The 25,578-nt window shown below is 39.0% G+C and overlaps 1 pseudogene; it reads left to right on the top strand.

Moving 5' to 3' along the window:
* Positions 1-22,851, top strand: part of LOC100342566 (RAC-gamma serine/threonine-protein kinase-like) — a 106,087-nt pseudogene extending 83,236 nt beyond the window's left edge.
* The last annotated feature ends 2,727 nt before the right edge of the window (positions 22,852-25,578 follow it).

Below are 25,578 nucleotides of genomic sequence, written 5' to 3'. Positions count from 1 at the left end.
CACCATTTCCAGTCCAACTCTATACTAATGGCCAGGGAAAGCAACAGATGATGGCCCAAGTAACTTGTGGCTTGGCCACTCAAGTGGGAGACCCAGATGAAGTTCTAAGCTTCTGGCTTTGACCTGGAGCAGCACTGGCATTTGTAACTATCTGCGGAATAACCCAGCATATGGAAGATTCTCTTTCTCTCTCTGTATTTCTGACTTTCAAGATAAATAAATATTTCTTTTTATTTTATTTTATTTTATTTTATTTTTGACAGGCAGAGTGGACAGTGAGAGAGAGAGACAGGGAAAAAGGTCTTCCTTTGCCGTTGGTTCACCCTCCAATGGCCGCCACGGCCAGCGCGCTATGGCCGGCGCACCGCACTGATCCAATGGCAGGAGCCAGGTACTTACTCTGGTCTCCCATGGGGTGCAGGGCCCAAGGACTTGGGCCATCCTCCACTGCACTCCCGGGCCACAGCAGAGAGCTGGCCTGGAAGAGGGGCAACCGGGACAGAATCCGGCACCCTAACCGGGACTAGAACCCGGTGTGCCGGCGCCGCAAGGCGGTGGATTAGCCTAGTGAGCCGCGGCGCCGGCCAAATAAATATTTCTAAAAAATGTAAAATATAATATTTCATGCTCTTCAAGTATAACTGATAGATTCTTTGAGTATTTAATAATTGGTTTTACCTAAGACATCACAAATGAACCTGCTGTTGTGAGACAGAACTGGAGCTAAATTATCATAAAACCACAATCATTTTAACAAAATTATGCAGTTAAATTTGTCAATCTTTCCTTTTATGGTTTTGATGATCCAATATTAAAATGAGCTTTCCCATATAAATTTTACATAACTGTATGATTTTCCCTCTTTTTCTAAACATTTTTGAACTTTTTTTAACTTTTATTTAATGAATATAAATTTGCAAAGTACAGAATATGGATTACAATGGCTTCCCCCCCATAACGTCCCTCCCACCCACAACCCTCCCCTTATCCACTCCCTCTCCCCTTCCATTCACATCAAGATTCATTTTCGATTCTCTTTATATGCAGAAGATCAGTTTAGCATACATTAAGTAAAGATTTCAACAGTTTGCTCCCACACGGAAACATAAAGTGAAAAATACTGTTTGAGTACTAGTTATAGCATTAAATCTCAATGTACAGCACACTAAGGACAGAGATCCTACATGAGGAGTAAGTGCACAGTGACTCCTGTTGTTGACTTAACAAATTGACACTCTTGTTTATGGCATCAGTAATCAACCTAGGCTCTTGTCATGAGCTGCCAAGGCTATGGAAGCCCCCTGAGTTCACCGACTCTGATCATATTTAGACAAGGCCATGGTCAAAGTGGAAGTTCTCTCCTCCCTTCAGAGAAAGGTACCTCCTTCTTTGATGACCCGTTCTTTCCACTGGGATCTCAGTTGTGGAGATCTTTCATTTAGGTTTTTTTTTTTTTTTTTCCCCCAGAGTGTCTTGGCTTTCCATGCCTGAAATACTCTCATGGGCTTTTCAGCCGGATCCGCACGCCTTAAGGGCTGATTCTGAGGCCAGAGTGCTGTTTAGGACATCTGCCATTCTATGGGTCTGCTGTGTATCTCACTTCCCATGTTGGATCATTCTCTCCCTTTTTTATTCTATCAGCTAGTATTTGCAGACACTATTCTTGTTTATGTGATCCCTTTGGTTCTTAGTCCTATCATTATGATCAATTGTGAACAGAAATTGATCACTGGGACTAGTGAGATGGCAGTGGTACATGCCACCTTGATGGGATTGAATTGGAATCCCCTGGTATGTTTCTAACTCTACCGTTTGGGGCAAGTCAACTTGAGCATGTCCCGAATTGCACATCTCTTCCCTCTCTTATTCCCACTCTTATATTTATCAGCGATCACTTTTCAGTTAAGTTTCAGCACTTAAGAAGAATTGTGTATTGATTACAGTATTCAACCAAAAGTATTAAGTAGAACAAACAAAAAAATACTAAGAGGGATAACATATTAAGTTGTTCATCAACAGTCAGGGCGAGGGCTGATCAAGTCACCGTTTCTCATAGTGTTCATTTCACTTTAACAGGTTTCCTTTTTGGTGCTCAGTTAGTTGTCACCTATCAGGGAGAACATGTGGTATTTGTCCCTTTGGGACTGGCTTATTTCACTCAACATAATGTTTTCCAAATTCCTAACAGGGATCACTTTTCAGTTAAATTTAAACACCTAAGAATAATTGTGTGTTAATTACAGAGTTCAACCAATGGTACTAGAACAAAAAAAAATACTAAAATGGATAAAGTATTACATTGAACATCATCTGTCAGGACAAGAGCTGATCAAGTCACTGTTTCTCATAGTGTCCATTTCACTTCAACAAGTTTCCCCTTTGGTGCATTTTTGAACTTTTGACACACTAGAAATTTATTTTGGCATATGAAATTGAGAATTATTGGTGAAAAATGACAGGCACAGTGAATGATTCTACTATTTGCACACACAAAGAAAGAATGCACACTGACACAACATGCATACATGCCAGTGTATTTTTCAAACATTTCAGAAAAAGTTAGTAGTGTATCTGGAAATAGAAACGTAAGGACAGAAGTCTGAAGAAAATGGACTTTTAAATTTATGGTTAATTTTGGTAATACTGTGTGCATTTAAATAAAGACCTTTTTTAATTAAAAATAGCATGAGAACAAAGAATCACACTTGCTAGAGGCTCATGCTAAGATAAAGAAAATGCAGAAACGAATTGAAAGTTGAGTAACTCAGGTGAGGTTGAGTGCTTCTGATAAGCATCAATCTGGAATGAGCAAACACAGTGGTTCATGGGATGTGGACCACTGAATACCACTACTCCAGGTGGCCAAAAAAATTAAGGGAAAAGCAAGTCTCTGTTTAGAAACACAGACATAAGGAATATCATGTCCTAAAATTCATGTCCTACATTGTAACCAGAGTCATGGTTTCTTTTTTGTTTTAATATTTATTTTAAAATTTATGTATTTGAAAGGCAGAATTACAGAGAGAGAAGAAAAGACACACACACACACACATATATATATATATATACACACACGGGAAGGGGAGGGGCATCTTTTATCCATTGGTTAACTCCTCAACAGCCAAGGCTGGTCAGGGCAAAGCCAGGAGCCAGGAGTTTCTTCTGGGTCTCCCACATGGGTGCAGAGGCCCAAGTACTTGGGCTATCTTCCACTACTTTCCTAGACCAGGCCATTAGCAGGGAGCTGAATTGAAGTGGAGCAACCAGGACTCAAATTGGCACCCATCTGGGATACCTGCATCGCAGACAATTGCTTTAACCACTATGCCACAACACCAGCCCCGATACGTATTTATATATTTGAAGGGCAGAGTAACACCCAGAGAGAAAGAGACAGGGAGAGAGAGGTTGATCTTCCACCATCTACTATTTCATTCCCCAAATGCTGCAAGGACCAAGGTTGGGCCAGGTCAAAGCCAGTAGCCTAGCATTCCATTCAAGTCTTTCACATGGGAGGCTGGGATCCAAGTACTTGGGCCATCTTCTGCTGATTTCCCAGGTGTATAAGCACAGAGCTGAATCAGAAGTGGAACAGTCAGAACTTGAACCAAAGTTCATATGGGATGTAGGCATTGTAGGCAGTGCCTTAACCTGCTGCATCACAATGCCTATCCCAAGAGTGATAGTTTCAAAATAAAAATTAGACCACCATTCTGCGTCAAAGCCTTACTGGTTTCCTATCAGAGTTAAGGTAAATATTTCATTCATTAATATGACATAGAATTAATCCATAGTCTGTGGTCTGCTTATTTTTCCAGTCTCACATCTCTGTCGGCTTCCCGTCAACTCCCCTCACAGAGACACCATTATCTTCATCATACCACTTCAATCATTCACTTTACATGTGCTAGGTCACCTGCCTCCAGCTCCACACTCTTTTTTAAAAAAATATAATTTATTTATTTGAGAGGAAGAGTTACAGATAGTGAGAGGAAGAGACAAGAAAAAGGTCTTCCTTCCTGATCTCCCATGCTGGTGCAGCGGTCCAAGCCTTGGGCCATCTTCTACTGCTTTCCCAGGCCATAGCAGAGAGCTGGATTGGAAGAAAAGCAGTCAGGACTAGAACCAGCATCCATATGGGATGCTGGCACTGCAGGTGGAGGATTAACCTACTGTGCCAAGGGCACTTGCCCCCACACCAGTCTCTTTTGCATATGTTTGTTCCCTCTCTCAGAAGTTCTTGCAGATTTCAACTAAATTTCCACTTTCTTAAGAAGTCTTCATTGGCAAATTTCTCTACTATAGCCTCTGGTGGCCCCAGGCCATTCATCACAGGATTTTTACAGTAGTATTCTATCTGTTTGCACAATTCTTTGCAGAATGATTCTTTCTATCAGTAGTTTGAAATGCCCATGGGGGACAGAAATTGATATGTACAGTGGTTACACAGATACGCTGTGAGAGATATGTCATTAGGTGATCGCTGTCAATGTGCAAACATCACAGCTGGTAGAGCCTACTAAGCTTGGGCAGCAGGCTAGCCCAGGGCTTGTGGTATCGTCTATTTTAAATTTTTTCAGTTTTCTTTTACTGTTCAAACTTTTTTGTTTAAAACTGAGACATAAAGATCCACATTAGCCCAGGCCCACACAGAGTTAGGATCCTCAGTATCACTGTCTTCCACCTCCACATCACGCCCCTCTGGAAGAACTTAATGGGCAGGAACACTAGGCAGCTGTCATCTCTTGATAACAATGCCTTCTTCTGGACAGTTCCTGAAGGAGCTGCCTGAGGCATTTTGCGGTAATTTTTTACAAGTAGAAGGAGTACACAGTAAAATAATTAAAAGCACAGTAAATGAATAAATCAGCAAAATTTTTTCTGTACTATACATAATTGTATGTGCTATACTTTAATTCAACAGCAATGCAGGTTTGTTTTACACTAGCAACATCACAAATCTGTGAGTAATACACTGTGCTGTGATTCTAGGCCTGCTGTGATGTCACTAAATGAGAGGAATTTCTCAGTTCCCCATTATAACACCCTGGGACCACCATGACCTATTCAGTCTGCTGATGATGGAGACATTGTTATGCAATGTATGACTATACTTAGAAAGTACTCTCAGTTTTCTGGGTAAACAAAAAATGCATGAATGAATAGAGATACATAGATGTACCAGTGAGTAAGAGCAGTCTAGGAAGTGGTTGGCTGGAAGATGAGTTGCCATTTTGGTTGTTGGAAGAGGTTGACAGGTCAGGGCTGTGTGTAATAGAGGAAATCTGAGATAGCAACACTAAGATTAGACACAAAAGTAATCAATGACGATCCATCTACTCTAGTAAGACTGACAAACAGTGTGGATTTCTTTGTTTTCATTACTGACAGAAACTATTCAGTTTTCTCAAAATAGGCATTTTCAATATTTTAAGCAAAGATTTATTATGTTGCTCTAAAAATACGAAATGTATCTCATATTGCAAAGTAGGTAACATGGTAAACTCAGTCCATTACCTTCTAGGGAAGGCTAAAATCCTAATTTCATTTCTCCATCTGAACTGTGAAATTCAAGACACCATACCCTCACTTTGTGGCTGGATCACTTATGACTCTAAAGACGATGATGAGAAGAGTATGATTGTTCTCTGCTTGATAGGGGAAGGAAAAATGGAAGCATACTTGAAGCACTGAACAAACAGCAAGGTTCATGAACACTGGGGCCTGGGCATGCCACAGCATGGAGAATCTTCCAACAAAATATAAAGATAAAAGAGGTTTAGGAGTCAACCTGGTCAGAACTACTAAGAATTTCACCTGGCTAGTTTCAGCCCCTTGAATTAAATACAAGTGGTTTGGGGTCATAAAGCATGAAGATCTCATTTTAAGTATCAAAGACTGGATAAACAGGGCTTGGAGAGATTAGCATAGATAAATGTTATTAATATTTTTATGTTTTATTTCCTTTTAGTAAGAGTTGAAGCAGCCAAACTAGAAAATTCATGTAATGAGTAGATAAAGGACTTCTCCAATGAATCCAGATATAAATGTAGAATGCAAAGATGGTGCTACAGAGTTAAAATAATTGGGCCACAAAATAGCTGGCAGTTTTATAAGGGGAAGGCATAAAGAATTTAAAAGGTAGTGGTTGTAAGTTGAAGCCACGTTATTGGTTTATGAGAAACCCAGTCCTCTTGACAAAGAGTCCCAACTCTACTGGTTCTAATCCAGTTTCCTGCTAATTTGCCTGGAAAAGTAGAGGAAGAAGGCCCCAGTGCTTGGACCCCTGCCTGCCATGTGGGTACACCAAGATGGAGTTTCTGGATCCTACCTTCAGACTAGCCCAACTTATCTGCTGTGATCACTTAACAAATGAATGAGCGGATAGAATATATTCTCTCTCTCCATCTGCATCCTTCAGTTTCAAATAAAAAAATACATCTTTGAAAAAAAAAGTAACCTACAGCTAAGGGAACCAAATTTCACATTAAGTTTTCAATAAGACCAAAGGTATCAGATGAGTTTTCATGTCATTATCTCACTGATTCTTTTACACAATAAAAAATTAATGATGACTGCTTTGATTCTAGGCATATTACTCTGGGACAGGGATAGAGTGGTTAAAAAAGTAGCTGTCTTCACAGTGTTTGTTCACCAGTGAAGAAAAAATATAATGATCGGGCTGGCACCGCGGCTCAATAGGCTAATCCTCCACCTGCGGCGCCAGCACACCGGGTTCTAGTCCTGGTCAGGGTGCCGGATTTTGTCCCGGTTGCCCCTCTTCCAGGCCAGCTATCTGCTGTGGCCCAGGAAGGCAGTGGAGGATGGCCTCAGTCCTTGGGCCCTGCACCCGCATGGAAGACCAGGAGAAGCACCTGGCTTTGGATCAGCGCAGAGTGCCAGCCGCAGCGGCCACTGGGAGGTGAACCAACGGAAAAAGAAGACCTTTCTGTCTGTCTCTCTCTCACTGTCCACTCTGCCTGTCAAAAAATGTAAATATATATATATATATATATAATGATCGTATAGAGGGAATGACAGTAAAGGGGAGTGTGAGTGGACGGGGGTTCTCTGTAGGCATCATTAAAGAAGTACATATCTGAACACAGAACCTTGAATAGAGCAAGGAGAAAAACATGCAAAGCAGTGACAGGAATTACAAGTGTAGGAGGAAAGACTTGAGAGTTTTGAAAGGAGATCACGAAACACATGTGGCTTCATCCTAGTGGAGAGCAAGGTGCTGCATCAAGAGGGGCATTCAGCACTCAGGCTCTGCAGTCCCCTTGTAACTTTACCCTGAATGGGGACCCACTGTAAGTTTTAACCTAGAATCTTGGGATGACTGAAAACACAAAAATATTTGATTGTCATATGGAGAGTGGACTGCAGAGAGCAGCATGTATATTTCTATCAGTGAGGTACCGACACATTGGCTGAGATGCCACATGGGTGTTTGCATCCCACATAAGGGTCCCTGGGTTCAAGTCCAAGATATGTTCTAATTCAGCTTCCTGCTAACATACCCTCTGGGAGTAAACAGGTAATGGCTCAAGAACTTTGATTCTGGCCATTTACAGGAGACACATAGGTTGAGTTCCTGACTCCTGGCTTCAGCCTGACCCAACTCTGACTAATGAGGGCATTTGGAAAGTAAACCAGCAGATTGGAGCGCTCTCTCTCCCTCTCTCCCTCTCTCTCTCCCCCTCCCACTTTCATTAAATAAAGAAAATTAAAAACAAATATGAGACCAGTGAGCAGACTATTAGAGTAGCCAGTTGGGCAATGAGGTAGGTGTGAACTACAGTTATTATAAGTAGTTCCTGGAATATACTCAATATTCAGCAAATATGAACTGTAATTATTATTTGAGTCCCAGTGTTGTTATTGAGAAGTGGTTAAAATTTGAAGTATTTTTAATGTATAGCCCAGAATCATTTTGGTAAACTTAAGGTGGATAATTAGAAAATCAGAAAGAAAAATCAAGATTTGATTTTAGGATTTGGAATGAGATATTGGTTACATGATCTGCTTACTGAAATGAGGATTGGGGAAAATTTGAGGTGGAATAAAGTTATATTTTTATTTATAAAAAGAAAAATTAGCATCATACTAAATAATATAAATGCTTTATTTTGTAAAACTTGAGTAAGCATTTTATATTGGCCTCATCACAGTTCCATGTTAGAGGCAGAAAACAGGATCCTTGCTATATGGATAGAAAAACTTGAATTGGAAAGAAGTCTAAATGTTTTCAAGTCTATAAACCAATCAAGACATGCTATCATAGCATCTGATCCACTGGTATATATTGATTCTTCTGCCATTTCTATTTCTCTCTAGAGAAAATATTGCTAAATTTTGCTTGAAGCTATTGATGAGTAACCATCTGTATGTACATTTGTATAAAAAGGGAGGAGGTCCTACATTACTTTGAATAGGCTAAAGGAATTGTGGTAATTAGGATAACCTAAGCTTAAAATAAATTGTTATTTAGTCACAAATTTAGTAACACATAAATGAAGAAGCCATATAAAATCCCTCTATATTGTCTTCAGATTGTCTGTGGTATAATTAAGTGGCATGAATAACCACAGGAATATAATTAATCAGTTCCTTTAAACCATTTTTTTCTATCACTAAAACTGTCATTAGCACTATTAATACTTCACTATCAAGGCTCTTTTGAAATATAAGTAAATGATTCATAAGATACTTCAATAAAGAGTAATCCCTACTTAAATTACCACATCAAAGCAAAGTTAATTGAACTTATGCTTTGATTAAAAACAAAAACAGTGGCTAGCACTGTGGTGCGGCAGCTTGAAGTCTCAGCCTGAAGCACTAGCATCCTCTTTGGGCACTGGTTCGAGTCCTGGATGCTCCACTTCTGACCCAGCTCCCTGCTAATGCAGCTGGGAAAGTAGCGGAGGATGGCCCAAGTCCTTGGTCATCTGGCCCCATGTGGGAGACTAAGAAGTTCCTGGCTCCTGGCTTCAGATCGGCTCTGCCCCAAAGGTTGTTGCCATCTGGGGAGTGAACCAGCAGATGGAAGACTTCTCTCTCTCTCTCTACCTCTACCTCTACCTCTTCTGTAAATCTGTCTTTCAAATAAATAAGTCTTTAAAAAATCATTAATAATCACCACTTCCATTTTCACAGCTAAAATAATTGAATGTCAACTGCTAAACCAGATATACACATTATCTCTAATTTCCACAATAATAAATATAAGTACTATATTTTACACTTATATTAATTAACTTGTACAAATTTGCATTCCTAGTATATGGCAAAGCTGGGATTTAGATCCAGGTGAACCTAACACTGAACTTAGCGTTCTTTTTAATTCTAGCTCATTGTATAAAATCTTAGCTCAAACAGAGAAATTAAGCGATGACAAGAGTGAAAGAATATGTCTTTGTCTTAATGGAGTCCATAAACAACAACCACATATTCAGTTATATTAAAGGTTTACTACTACTACTAATATTATTCTATATGTGCTGAGAGAACTGAATGACATAAGTGAATGTTGTACAGGATTAATGTTGTATAGGATCTACAATCCTATACAACACAGCAATGGGGTCACCAGTGATGGCTCTACAGGAATGGGTGCTAAACTGACTTAGAAGCACGATAGTCATCAAACACAGAAAACAAAATTCTTTTCCAGCAAATAAAAGTGGCATGAATAATAAGGGGAATGATTCTCATAACATTCTTGTGGATAAGGGATAAGAATTAAATCAGTCTTGCTTAACACCCAAACTCATATTTCTATAGTACTTGATAATTTATAAAAATAATTTCATGTATGTGTGCATGTATAAAATATGTATGCACACATGTATATGATTATGGACATGTATATATTGTCATACTTATTCAGCACAAAACTTTTAAAGCAACCATGTAGGAACTGAACACATCAGCATTAGAGCCAGAACTCAAAATCCTATCTTCTCACTCTAAACTTCAAGAATAAGAGGAAATGCAAGGCCGGCGCCGCGGCTCACTAGGCTAATCCTCCGCCTAGCGGCGCCGGCACACCGGGTTCTAGTCCCGGTCGGGGCGCCGGATTCTGTCCCGGTTGCCCCTCTTCCAGGCCAGCCCTCTGCTGTGGCCAGGGAGTGCAGTGGAGGATGGCCCAGGTGCTTGGGCCCTGCACCCCATGGGAGACCAGGAAAAGCACCTGGCTCCTGGCTCCTGCCTTCGGATCAGCAAGGTGCACCGGCCGCGGCGGCCATTGGAGGGTGAACCAACGGCAAAGGAAGACCTTTCTCTCTGTCTCTCTCTCTCACTGTCCACTCTGCCTGTCAAAAAAAAAAAAAAAAAAAAGAGGAAATGCAACCAAAGAGGACCCTCAGCTGTTGGCTACTTAACACAGCTCCTCATGCTCCATCTTCAGTTAGACTTAGTCTGAACTCTGAGCATACCATTGAAAGACATTCACAAACCAGCCCAACCCCATCTTCCTGGCATTTTTATCAAGTCTTCACTATGTCATCCATTTCTCACAACAGATTTCTCTCCATTGCCTAGACGCACATGGGCATTTATGTACCTTAGTGCTTTATTATGTTCTTCGTGGCTTTAATAAAGTCTTCTTTCTCTGTTAAATGGCTACTTTTCCATCAGATTCCAGTATTAAACTTTTTAGCAGTTTCACTGTCTTGGAAATACAAAGAACCCATGTTTGGGAGGTTAAATAATGAATCACCAAACGTTCCCATGTTGTGAAACTTTTTGACTATGAACAGAATGGCCAAAAAGATGGGATTTGGAAAATACGATTAAATCTGATGCTACTGGGTGGAAATAATATCCCAGATTAACTAAGAGGGGCCAATCTATAAAAAATCCTTATAAATGAAATAGGAAAAAAAGCATAGTGATAAGAAAAGGACAGAACCTGGAAAACAGGCAGAAAAGATTCAAATTATGAAGGGCATCTGACGCACTGGATTTGAAAATGGAGCAAAGGGGCCACTGGCTAAGGATTATGTGGGGTCTCTGAAAACTGGTGTGTTCCTCAGCTGTTATCCAATATGAAAGTGGGACTTCCATTTCACAAGCTCAGGGACCTGAATTCCGTCAACAATGGGACACCAACAAAACAAAAAGTGGATTTTCTCCTACAGCTTCCCAATACTATTGAACTCAATGAAACTCAGTAAGAATTGTGACTTACAAACCTGCCAGATAAAAATTTGTATTATTTTAAGCTACTAGATTTATGATAATTTGTTATGACAGAGACAACTAATAAACTGGGGTATGAATATTGCATTTAGAGAAATTTGCAAATCCCACTTATCATTATGTGATTTTGGAGTCATTTTTCTGAGTTATATCGTTTGCAAAAGAAAGATAATATTAACTTCAGTAGAGCATTTTTATACATAAAGGTAATACAAAAAGTGGATGTTATTATTTACATGTCCAAAGCATATTATCAGTAAATGATAGCTATTTATTATCATTATTATTAAATTATTTCTTCCTTTGAGAGCCTAATAATACTGGTTTATCATTATATTATTTCACATATTATGTTCTGCTTTAGAATTATTTATTTGTAGGGATATCTTTACTACCAACTCAAGCTTCCTACAAAAGGGCACGAGGTTTAGAGTACTTATGTTTGGATCATTGTGGCCTAAAATGTTACCATGTGTCCATTTAACGAACATATGGATGAAATGAAGTGAAACACCAAAGATGTCTGAATTTCATCTACAAGGCACAGGGAAATCAGTCAGTAATTCTCAGCAGAGGAGTGACATGATTAAAGTATTGTTTAGGAACTTAACCTTCTGTTACTACAAGACGAATTGAAATTGGGAGTAATTGCTTAGTGACTAGCAAGACTAGTTAGGTCTCAGTTTTTCAATTTTTTTCATTTCAAATCTGACTTATTATAAAACTGACAGAAGTGGCATGATTTATTCAATGGTATATTTTTAATTCTGAGGGAAAAAGAACTGAATCCATTTTAAAAATTCAAGTTCAACATTCTTCCCAATACATAGGATTGCTACTTGTGGCTCCCAATCCAGTGGTGACTACAGTACTAAACTCTTGAGGGCAATATTTCCTGCCTAACAGTATCTATTTTGCAAACCATGATACATAATTGACTAGCGATAGCCTCCTCTTGTCCAGCTTAATATCCAAGAAAGCACTGATTCAGAAGCTAAAGCTGGGCATAAAATTATGTGATACTTTTCTAGTGAGTCTATGCCTAAAGCACTTTCCAGTTACACTAGGTCTTCTAAGAGTCATTAATATTAAGAAATATGAGAAACTAAGCATAAGAATAATGACTAGAGGCAACACCTATAAATAAGAATCATTCAGTCTAATGGGAATCTCTGAACCCTGGAGTCACACTTCTCAGGAGGCAACATGTAATCTACTCTCTCAGTATATCTAATTAGGACAGAGAGCCCATGGGGATCTGTATCAGGACATAGTAAGGACAATTAAGCACTTATTAACTATGCACAAACTTTAGCCAATAAATAATCTAAATATTATTATAATAATGGTCTTTTTGAAAAAAGTTTTGTCTTTTTAAAAAATTTTTAATTAGCTTTTAACATATTCAATGTGATTTGTAGATACAATTCTAAGAACATAATGATAGAACTGCAGCAGCCTTGAGCAGGAGTGGGCGGTGGCTTGGAGACAAAAGTGAGATCAGACTACAGCAACTCGTGGTGATACGAGTACTGAGTGAGTCTGGACTGGATCCCTGGAGGCTAGCAATTGCTAGCAGTTGCCTGCAGACACATAGGAAGTAGAGGGGGTCTGTTTATCTTGCAACTTCCCAACTTTCCCAAACCAGCACCCACTGCCAGACTCAGAAAGTGCAGGCACCATTTTTGGTTTGGTTGGGCACTGCAGAAGCCTTTGTGTGTGTGCCTGAGACAGGATGCCATCTTTTCAGCAGTACTGGTGGCATTGGGTCTTGTGTACGCATGTGACCCAGAGATTCTATCAGAGGGAACAATCCACAGTCCCAACTGATTTTGAGACTGGCGAGGAGGTGGCTGGACAACGATGTAGAGTGGTGAGGTCCACAGCCTCCCATGATTAATATACCTAGGTGGAGCTGACTTGGGGAACATTTTTCTCTCTGTTGACTGGACAGGCTGGCAAGGCAGAATGAAATCCCTCCACACAGCAACTCTGGGAACCTTGTGTGCTGAGACTGTGGGAACTCGGTGGTTGCTGGGGGTCTGGGAAAACCACAAGCCTGGATCTTCTTGGTTGCCTACTGCAAGTCATTTCAGTGGTAATCACACTTTGTGAAGACTGGACAGATCATTTGTGCAGTTCATTCAAAGGCACAGGTGTGTTGAACACACTGGGGGCTAATACCCAGGCATTGAGATCTACCATGCCTAACTTGGGTGTTAACCCTGGATACTCGTCCACCTTGGAGAATTGACTAGAGCTCCCTGGTCACACCCACCACATACCTCTTGGTATTCACTGAAAGTGCAGGCAATCTACTAAGTTACAGAGGCATAGCTCAAGTTATAAAAGCCATCAGAGGGGAAAAAAATCAGTTCCACAAATGTCTAAAAGCAAAAGCAGAATCTCAAGAAAGAAGAATAAAGAATACATCATGAACCCCCTCAAAGTCACATACACTTCAGTATTAGAATGTGAGGATGAACAGATTGAGGAAATGCCAGAAATGGAATTCAAAAAATTAATCACAGGATTACTCAAAAGTGATCAGAAGCAAATCCACAAACTAAAGAAAACCATACATGACATAAATGAAAACTTTCCCATGAAATTGAAATTTTAAGGAGAAATAAAAATGAAATATTAGAAATGAAGAATTCAATAGATCAAATAAAAAAATGTGGTGGAAAGGCTTACCAGCAGATTTGGTGAGGCAGAAGAAAGAATATCTGAACTAGAAGACTAATCTTTGGAAATCTTATAGTCAGACAAAAAAATCAATAAATTAAAAACTTGGGAGATTCATGGGATACTATTCATGTTGGAGATTCATGGGATACTATCAAATCAATCAACATATGGGTCTTAGGAGTTCCTGAAGGTGTGGAAAGAGAATAGCAGACATAGTTAGTGAAATAATTACAGATGACTTCCCCAATTTGGAGAAAGATAGGATACACAGAATTCTTAACAGACTGACCAGAAAAAAATCTTCACTATGACACACTGCAGTCAAACTTTCTATAGTAAAACATAAATAAAAGATTCTAAAATGCACACAAGAAAAATGCTAGATTACTTTCAGAGGATCTCCAATTAGACTCACAGTTGACTTATCAGAATCCTACAGGCTAGAAGGGAATGGCAAGAAAGAGTCCAAGACTTAAAAGAGAAAAAAATTGTCAACCCAGAATACTGTATCCTGCAAAGCTCTCATTTATGAATGAAGGTGAAATAAAGATTTTCCATAGCAAACAGAAACTGAAATAATTTTTCACCACTAGTCCAGCATTACAAAAGATGGTTAAGGATGTGCTACACACAGAAATACAGAAAGATAAACATCATTATGAAAGAATGTGAAGGTAGAAATTCCCCCGGTTAAAATTACAAAAGTAATCCAAAGAAAATAATGGGAATATTTATGGAAAAATGGCAGAGCCAAATCATCACTTATCAAAAATCACCTTAAATGTAAATGGACTCAACTCTCCAGTAAAAAGATAAAGAATGGTTGGGGCTAGCACTGTGGCATAGTGGGTAAAGTTGCCACTCGCAGTGCTGGCATCCCACATGGGTGCCAGTTCGAGTCCCAGCTACTGCACTTCTGATCCAGCTCTCTGCTATGGCCTGGGAAAGCAACAAGATGGCCCAAGTGTTTGGGCCCCTGCACCTGCACGGGAGACCCGGAAGAAGCTCCTGGTTTCTGGCTTCAGATTGGCGCAGTTCCAGCTGTTGCCGCCATCTGAGAAGTGAACTAGTGGATGGAAGACATCTCTCTCTCTCTTTCTCTCTGCATCTCCTTCTCTCTCTGCGTGTGTAACTCTGACTTTCAAAATAAATAAATAAATCTTTAAAAAAAACAATTAAAAGATAAAGACTGGCTATGTGGATTAAAAAACAAGACCCATCTACTTGCTGCCAACAAGAAAAGCATCTCACCTAAAAGATACATGCAGACTGAAAGTGAAAGGATGGAAAAAGATATTCCATGCTAAAAGAAAGCAAAATAGGGCAGGTGTTGCCATCCTAATATCAGAAAAAATAGACTTTAACATAAAAAACTGTTAAATGAAATGAAGAAGGTCACTATATAACAATTAAAGAATCAATTCAACAGGAACATGTGATTATATTAAATGTATATTCACAAAATCATGGGGTGCCTGGATATTTAAAAGAAATGTTAATGGCTCTAAACGGAGGCATACATTCCTATACAATAGTAACAGGTGACTTCAACACCCCACTTTCAGCAATGGACAGATTAACTAGACAGAAAGTCAACAAAGAAAAACAGAGGCAATCGACACAATGGACCAAAAGGACCTAATTGATATCTACAGAACTTTTTACCCTACGGTGGTAGAATACACATTCTTCTTCTCAGTGATTGGAACTTTCTCTAGTATACAGCATATGGTAGGCCATAAAAAAAGTCTCAGCAAATTAAACAAAATTGAAATCACACAATTAATATCCCCTGACCACAATAGAATGAAGCTGGGAATCAACAACTCAAGAAACTCAAGAACATATGCTCTGAACAACAAGCTCCTGAATGAATAGTGTGTCACAGAAGAAGCCAAAAGAGAAATCAAAATATTTCTGGAAAGAAAAGATGACAATAAACTTACAGGATACAGCAAAAGCAGTGTTAAGGGGGAAGTTCATAGCAATTACTGCCTACATGAAGAAATTGTAAAGGTACCAAATAAATGAGTTATCATGGCATCTCAAAGACCTAGAGAAACAACAACAAACCACACTGAAAATAAGTAGGAAAAAGAAATAATTAAAATTAGAGAAGACATAAACACAATTGAAAGAAAAAATACAAAAGATCTATGAAATGAGGAGATGGTTTTTTAAAAAAAATAAACAAAATTGATATATGATTGGCCCATCTAACTAAAAAGAGACTATAAAGCAAGACAAAATTGAATCATAATAAACACTATCCCAACAAAGTCCAGGACTGGATGGATTCACTACTGAGTTCTACCAGAAATTTAAAAAAGCACTAACTCCAAGTCTTCTCAAGCTATTTAAAACAACAGAAAGGGAAGAAATTCTTCCAAATTCCTTCTATGATGCCAGCATAACTTTAATTACAAAGTCAGAAAAAATATAACAGAAAAATAGAAATACAGCCCAATATCCCTGATGAATGTAGATGCAATAATCCTCAACAAATATTAGCTAATTGAATCTAACAACATATCAGAATGATCATCCACCCTGACCAAGTGGGATTTATCTCTGATATGTAGGGATGGTTCAACATTTACAAATCCATCAATGTGATACATCATAAACAAACTGAAGAACAAAATGGTTATCTCAATAGATGCAGAAAGCATTTGATAAAACACAACATCCTTTCCTGATGAAAACAGTAAGCAAATTGGGTATACAAGGAACATTCCTCAACACAGTCAAGGCAATTAATGACAAACCCATGGCCAGCATCCTATTGAATGAGGTAAAGTTGGAAGCATTGCTACCAAGATCCAGAACCAGACAAGGATACCCACTCTCACCATTGCTATTCAATATAGTGCTAGAAGTTTGAGCCAGAGCCATTAGGCAAGAAAAAGAAATCAAAGCAATACAAATTGGGAAGAAGGTAGTCAAACTATCCCTATATACAGATGACATGATTCTATATATAAGGGATCCAAAAGACTCCAATAAGAGACTAAGGGAACTCATCGAAGAGTTTGGTAAAGTGGAAGGATATAAAATCAAGGCACAAAAATGAACAGTATTTCTATACACAGAAAATGTCACAGTTGAGAAAGAACTTCTTATTTTATTTTATTTATTTATTTTTTTGACAGGCAGAGTGGACAGTGAGAGAGAGAGACAGAGAGAAAGGTCTTCCTTTCCATTGGTTCACCCTCCAATGGCTGCCGCGGCCAGCGCGCTGCGGCCGGCGCACCGTGCTGATCCAATGGCAGGAGCCAGGTACTTCTCCTGGTCTCCCATGGGGTGCAGGGCCCAAGTACTTGGGCCATCCTCCACTGGACTCCCTGGCCACAGCAGAGAACTAGCCTGGAAGAGGGGCAACCGGGACAGAATCCGGCACCCCAACCAGGACTAGAACCCGGTGTGCCGGCGCCGCAAGGTGGAGGATTAGCCCGTTGAGCCGCGGCACCAGCCAATAACTTCTAAGATCAATCCCACTAACAATAGCTGCAAAATATATAAAATACCTTGGAATAAATTTAAGCAAGGATGTCAAAATCTCTATGATGAGAATTACAAAACACTAAAGAAAGAGATAGAATAAGACACAAAAAATGGAGAAAACTTCCATGTTTATTTTTAGAACAATCAAAATCATCAAAATGTCCATACTACCAAAAGCAATGTACAGATTCAGTGCAATACCATTCAAAATACGAAATACATTCTTCCCAGGTATAGAAAAAATGCTGAAATTCATATGGAAACAAAGGAGACACCAAATAGCTAAAGCAATCTTATGCAACAAAAACAAAGCTGGAGGCATCACAATACTTGATTTAAAGACATACTATACCTGAAATAGTCTATGGGCTTTTTAGCCAGATCTGAATGCCTTAAGGGTTGATTCTGAGGCCAGAGTGCTATAGGATCTCTGTCCTTAAAGTGTTGTACTATGTGAATTAACGGTATAACTAGTACTCTAACAGTATTTTACACTTTGTGTTTCTGTGTGGGTGCAAACGGTTGAAATCTTTACTTAGTATATACTAAATTGATCTTCTGTATATAAAGATAAATGAAAATGAATCTTGATGTGAATGGGATGGGAGAGGGAGCGGGAGATGGGATGGTTGTGGGTGGGAGGGAGGTTATGGGGGAAAAGCCATTGTAATCTAAAATTTGGAAATCTAAAATCTGGAAATTTATATTTATTAAATAAAAGTTAAAAAAGACATACTATAGGAAAGTTATAATCAAAAAACCTGGTATTTGCACAAAACAGGCTTGCAGACTAATGGAACAGAATAGAAACTCCAAAAATCAATACATGCATCTACAACCAACTTTTCTTTGACAAAGGAGCTAAAATCAGTCCCTGTTATAAAGATAGTCTCTTTAACAAATGGTGCTGGGGAAACTGGATCTCCATGTTCTGAAGTATGAAACTATACACATACCTTACACCGTACTCAATAATCCACTCAAAATGGATCAAAGACCTACATCTACAACCAGACACCATCAAATTACTAGAGAACATTGGGGAAACTCTGCAAGACATTGGCATTGGCAAGGAGTTCTTGGAAAAGTCCCCAGAAGCTCAGGCAATCAAAGCCAAAATTGGCAAGTGGGATCACATCAAGTTGAAAAGTGTTTGCACTGCAAAAGAAACACGCAGCAAAGTGAAGAGGCAACTGACAGAATGGGAGAAAACATTTGCAAATTATGCAATTGATAAAGGGTTAACATCCAGAATCTTTAAAGAGCTCAAGAAATTCAACCGCAACAAAACGGACAATCCAATTAAGAAATAGGCAAAGGGCTTGAACTGGTATTTTTCGAGAGAGGAAATTCCAGGAGATACTTGAGAAAATGCTCAGGATCACTAGCCATCAGGGAACTGAAAATCAAAATCACGCTGAGGTCTCACCTCACTCCTGTTAGAATGGCTTAGATACAAATATCAACAAAGGACAAATGCTGGTGAGGATGTGGGGAAAAAGGTACCCTAATCTTCTATTGGTGGGAATGTAAAGTGGTGTAGCCACTGTGGAAAACAGTATGGAGATACCTCAGAAATCTGAATATACACCTACCATATGATCCAGGCATCCCATTCCTGGGAATTTACCAAACCAAAAGAAATCAGCATATGAAAGAGTTATCTGTACCTCTATCTTCACTGCAGCACAATTCACAATAGCTAAGATATGGAATCAACCTAGCTGTCCAAAAACTGCTGACTGAATAAAGAATTTATGGTATATATACACTGTGGACTACCATTCAGTTTAAAAAAAAAAAAAAAAGAAATCCTGTGTTTTCCAACAAGATGAATACAACTGGAAACCATTATACCTAGTGAAATAAGCCAATCCCAAGAAGACAGATATCATATGTTTTCTCTGATCTGAGGTAACTGAGTGCCTGAAATGTAATATATTGGACTGAAATAGACATTTGGAAATTTGATGACTGTTTACAGTCCTTGTCTCTTCTGTAGAGAAACAGTTTTGTTTTTTTTTTTGTCTCTTCATACTATTTGTTGAACTGTCTTTCCTTAGTGTAGTATTAACTATTCAATAATTAAGTAAGGGGTGGAGCATGGGCAACATAAGAGGGAAAAGTGTCACTATGTTTCTAAATCTGTATATATGAAATACATGAAACTTGTATAACTTAAATAAAAATTTTAAAAAGAACAAAATGATATTCCCTTCCTCCCTCCCTTCTCCTATCTTACTTGTACACTCTTTTCTTCTCTACCCTTTTTAGTTTTTGACATAGCATATTTTAGACTTACATTACTGTAAAAAGGCTTAATATTTCATTAAATAATAAGTTTAACAAGTAAAAAGCAAAAAGAACCTAGGTTAGTGGGAATATAGACAATGGCTATAAATATTAATTGAATGGAAAAATGACTGTTTCGCCCATATACAGTAAATTTTAAAGTAATAATAGATCATTAATACTATAACAGTATAACATTCTTAACCACTGGTTTGACAATTTTATAAAACAATGTTTTACAAAACTATTTTCAGCAATACTGACACACACAGACATTTCTTTCTTCTTTCTTTAGTGATTTTTTAAAAATTTTATTTCCCATGTACAAGGGAGAACATTGGTTGTCTTCCTGAGTCCAGCTTATTTCACTCAACATGATGGTCTTCCAGTGGCATATATTTTGCTGCAAATGGTAGAATTTCATTTCTTTTATATCTCAAAAATATTTAATTGTGTATATGTATACCACATTTTTCTTTGTCCATTCATCTGATGATGGACGTCTTGGTTGATTGTAAATTTTTTTGCTATTATGAACAGTGCTGTAATGAACATGGTGGTGCAGCTATCTCTTTGATATATTGTGTCCAAGTCTTTTGGGTATATACCTAGTAGTGAGATTGCTGGATCATATGGAAAGTCTATTTTTAGTTTTTTAAGAATCCTTCACACTATTTCCACAGTGGTTGCACTAATGTACATTCCCACCAACAATGCATAAATGTTCCCCTTTGTCCATATTCTTGCTAGCATTTGTTATTCTCTGTCTTGGATTTTAGCCATTCTGACAGGTCTGACATGATATGTAATTGTGGTTTTGACTTACATTTCTCTGATGGCTAGCAATTTTTTCATATATTTGTTAGGCCATTTGTATTTCTTCTTTTGAGAACTGTCTGTTGAAGTCCCTTGCTCATTTCTCAACTGGAATGATTGGTGTTTTGTTGTTGAGTTTCTTAAGTTGCTGATACATTTAGGATATTAATCCTTTGTCAGTTAGATGGTCTGAAATTTTTTTCCCATTCTATTGTATATCTCTAAAGTCTATCGATCATTTCCTTTGCTGTAAAAATCTGAGTTTGATATAATCTCATTTGTTCAGTTTTGCTTTTGTCGCCTGTGGTTTGGGGCCATCTTGTCTAAGAAGCTGTCCTCTATACTAATGCCTATGCCATCTTTATTTAACCATGTAGGTTATATAAATCCAGGAATTTATCCTTTTCTTTGAGTTTTTCCAGTTTATTAGCATATAGTTACTCAGAGTAGTTGCTTATGATCCTTTGTATTTCAGTGGTGTCAATTGTAATGCCTCCTTTTTCAACTCTAACTTTATTTGAGGTTTTTCTTTTTTTCTCCTTGTTAGCCTTGCTAGAGGTTTAGCTATTTTATTTATCTTCTCAAAAAAACAACTTTTTTCTTTTGTTGATCTTTTGTATTACTATCAGTTTCAATTTACTTATTTCTGCTTTTACCCCTATTATTTCTTGCCTCCTGCTGACTTTGAGTTTAGTTTGTTCTTGTTTTTCTAAGTCTTTAAGCTGCATCATGAGATCTTTGAGACATTTCTTTTTTAATATAAGCACTTAATGCTACAAACTCTTTTAATACTTCTGTTGTTGTATTGCACAGATTTTGATATGTTCTGTTTTCATTTCATATATTTCAAGAAAGTTTTTGATTTCCTTTTTTTAATTTCTTCAATGAACCATTGATCATTCAATAGCATCTTGTTTAATTTCTAAGTATTTGTGAGTATTTTATTGTTCCTCATGTTGATTTCTAGTTCAAAAATTATTTCTCCAGTTTGTCTATTCTGCTGCTAAAGCTCTCAATCATATTTTATATTTTATTGATTGAAGATTTCATTTCCAAATCCTTTGTTTGGTTCTTTTTTTTTTTTTTTCTTTTGGACAGGCAGAGTGGACAGTGAGAGAGAGACAGGGAGAAAGGTCTTTCTTGTCCGTTGGTTCACCCCACAATGGCCACTGCAGCCAGCGTGCTGTGGCCGGCACACCACGCTGATCTGAAGCCAGGAGCCAGGTGCTTCTCCTGGTGTCCCATGCTGGTGCAAGGCCCAAGTACTTGGGCCACCCTCCACTGCACTCCCAGGCCACAGCAGAGAGCTGGACTAGAAAAGGAGCAACCGGGACAGAATCCAGCGCCCCGACCGGGACTAGAACCCGGGGTGCCGGCGCTGCAGGTGGAGGATTAGCCTATTGAGCCAGGGCACCGGCCCTTTATTTGGTTCTTAATGAATACTATCCTTAGTAAAATTTTCACTCATGTCAGTCACTGATTTCATCTTTGTCTATCTGTATTCTTTTGCATCTCATTGAGTTTCCTTAGAATCATTGTTTTAAAGTCTTTACCTGTCATTTCAAAGATTTCCTTCTGTTCAGGATCTAATTCTGAAGGAGTATTGTGTTCCTTTGCAAGTGTCATACTACCTTGCTTCTTCATGTCTCCTCTGTCCCTGTGTCTGCCCATCTGGTGTACTTGTCCCTTCTTTATGGAATAGGTTTTATTGGAAAAGGGTTTTAGTTTAGCTGGAATGCAGGGTATCACTTGGCTTGTTGCTTTGGCTTTAGGTCCAGGTAAACCCAGAAGTGTAGTCTCTAATTTCTTTTGTCTTAATCCGTGTCAGCTTTGTCTATAAGTGACACAGTGGATGAGTCTGCTGCAGTTCATAAGGATAGTAGTGTGTCTCTGAGATGAATAAGGGTTTCCTTGGATGTGTGTCTTTGGTCCACAAAGAGTACAGTGTGAGTCTTCCTGGTACCTTGCTCTTGATGCTGAGAGAGACAGGGTGACTGCCCTCCTTGTCCTACTGACAAGCTTCAGTGATGCTGGGGCTTGTGGTACCAACTGCTATTGCTTTAGATGAATTTTTCTTGCTCACGTATTGTGCATGAGTGTAGCTCTGGGGCTAAAGCCCCAAAACTCCCAGAGTTTAAAGATGCAGGGGATCTGTCCTTTGCTATTTACTGCCTTGACTGTATGATGCTGGTAGGAGAACAGAGGCATACTGTGTGGCTGCTGAGCATGGCACTTTGCGAGAGTAGAGGAGAGGAAGGAACCAAGGTGGCTTCCCTGCTCCATGCCCGGCAGTTGCTCAGACCCCAGTCAGCTTTCCAGGCTGAAGTAGAAGTCAGGGGATGACTGTGTGAGGAGTCAGAAGGGTCAGTGGGCCGTCACGTTAGTCCTGGTAGAAAATTAGGAAAGGGGAGTCCCTCTAAGAGGGTACAAAATGCTTACCTTCCCCAAAAGTTATCTTTAGCAAGGTCAAAGTGCCTATTCTTATCCTTGAGAGCTTCCAGTATTATCATGGAAATAGCAAGTCTTATCAAGGTTTTTTACTGATCATGAACAAGCTAGAAAGGACAGACAGGATTACAAAGGAGGACTCTTCATGGGTTTTGTCCCCGCCTTCTAACTGCTTGTTATCTGCTGCTGTGTCCCCCCTCACTCCCAAAAAGTGTTTAAAAGAATCAGATCCTCACAGTTCAGCAGGTCTACCTCTCTTGTAGCCACACTCCTGGCTGCCTTGGCAGGAGTTTTCTGACTTAAATAAATCTCACTTTGCTTTTCTCCTGGAAATTATTCTTTCATGCAACACAAAGAACACAGGTCATCTTTCTCTGCAGCTATTTCACTCATAACAACTGTAGAATTCCCTCTCTGCTAAAACTGTGAGTGGTGGGTTGAGAGGTGATTTCTTCATACCTTCACATGGTGAGGTGGCAGCTCAGAGTCAGCAGCTGGGTGTGCTGTGTGGCTGATTACAGTGGTGTCTCTGTTTTCTCTCCTCTTGTCCCATAGAATCTTCATTGTTTAGTTTTGTGTAAGTGCGCTTTTTTATTTTTTTCATTTCTTCACTAAAAATAACAAACCAGACCCCTGGAAACATAGCCCTTCCTTTGTTCTTTTCATGTATCAGAGCAGCTTAAGTTAGCGTGACTATCTCCTATTTAGCCATCTTGGATCTCCATACAGTGGTGGTTTGTGTGAACTTACCATTTTTTTTTTAAACCAAACCAGAATAAAAAATAAATCAGTTATATGTTTCAAATACAATGAAATAAAACATGTTTTTTTAAAAAAAATTGAAAATTTACATTTAACTATAATAAATTATAAATCCTTTACAAATGTGTATCTCTTGAACCAGAAACAATTCTTTTCAGTCCTGGTATGGAAACATGTGGGATATATAACCTTATTCCTGCCTTCTATAAACTGATAATCATCTTATAAAATAAGAAACACAAGAAACAATAAAGACTGGTTGGGTGATTATTGGTTTAGACAAGAATATGTCTTTCAAATTTGTTATTGGGTATGGGTGGCTGCTGCCACCCAGTGGACACCATCACCTTTCAGTCTGGTCAGGCCAAGCCACCTGTGAACCAAGCCCAAGCACTGTGGATAAGTTGCTGGAAGCAAGGCTCCAATGTGATCAAAAGCTTCCATTATAATTTTTTTTTGGGGTGGTGGAGGGAAGGGAATCAAAGGCTTCTAAAGATATGCTTGTGAAGGGCCAGCGCCGTGGCACAATGGGTTAATCCTCCGCCTGCGATGCCAGCATCCCATATGGGCACCTGTTCTAGTCCTGGTTGCTCCTCTTCCAATCCAGCTCTCTGCTGCGGCCTGGGAAAGCAGTACAAGATGGCCCAAGTCCTTGGGCTCCTGCACCCGCATGGGCGACCAGGAAGAATCACCTGGCTCCTGGCTTCAGATCATGGAGCTCCAGACATTGCAGCCTTTGGAGAGTGAACCAATGGAAGGAAGACCTCTCTGTCTGTCTGTCTGTCTGTCTCTCTCTCTCTCTCACTGTCTATAACTCTACCTCTCAAATAAATAAATAAAATCTTTTATAAAATGATATATTTGTGGCCTTTTTTCATAACAAAACATTGTAGGCCCACACTGGCTTTTCTCTTAAATCTGCCATCTTCATTAAAAGAGAGAGGGAGAAGAGGTCTGAAGAGGGAGGAAGGGAGAGGAAAGAGGGAGAAACTTGAACATTTCCAAATTCGTTGTTAGCATCTGAATGGCCCCAACTCAATTTGGGATTACCTGGGAATAGTGTTAACCTGGAAAGGTGCTTGGTCTCCAAAAGTCACAACATCAGATCAGTCTGTTTCTTAAAAGGAATATACCTGGAGAGACCTCCTGGTGCAGCAGTGAGTCTAGTATCTACGGAATTCTCCAGGCATACCCATCAGTGATAGATACCTATGGTTCAGAGTGGCCTCTGGCAGTTTGGGCCCAAGAGAAAAGCTGCTAACTTAGTGCACTGCCTTTAGTACTGTGTGCTATTCAGCACCTTTGGTAATTTGGGGCAAATTTTCTGGCCATTTTGTAGAAAAGCTATAAGCAAGGCAAATATTTTTTCAATATTGAACTTCTTTTTGATATTACAGCTCACAGAGCAGCAAAGTTTTTCTTTCCTGTCTCGGGGATCAATCTTTGAACTTCAGCCTACTTTGTGCCTCAGAATTTGATTTAGGTGTCAAAGTCTGTTAAGAGTCTGAGATTTCAGTCAACCTGCAGAGGTTCATGAATGCTGGTGGAAGAAACAAGATTTCGGAATCACAGATGAGGGACAGTTGATTATTCACAGTAATAGTAATAGCCACAGGATAATCCTTGGGGAAATAGGGTTAGTCCCTGAATTCCAGATTCCAAAACTGATGGGAAGAGAAATAGATGGCATCAGAATAGGCATTCAATTGTATTGGAGGGGAAGAACCCTGAGTTTAAGGAATCCAAATATTTTATAATGGCAAGGAAGCATTTTAATTGCTTTCTCCATAGATAGAAATAATCTCCACATTCTAAATGTATTAGCAAACCTGTACTTTGCAAGGGAGACAGATAAGATTG

This window comes from Oryctolagus cuniculus, chromosome 13, assembly GCF_964237555.1.
Source record: "Oryctolagus cuniculus chromosome 13, mOryCun1.1, whole genome shotgun sequence".
Taxonomy (NCBI): domain Eukaryota; kingdom Metazoa; phylum Chordata; class Mammalia; order Lagomorpha; family Leporidae; genus Oryctolagus; species Oryctolagus cuniculus.
Note: the sequence above shows the minus strand (reverse complement) of the source record. Positions and strands in the feature narration are given on the sequence as shown.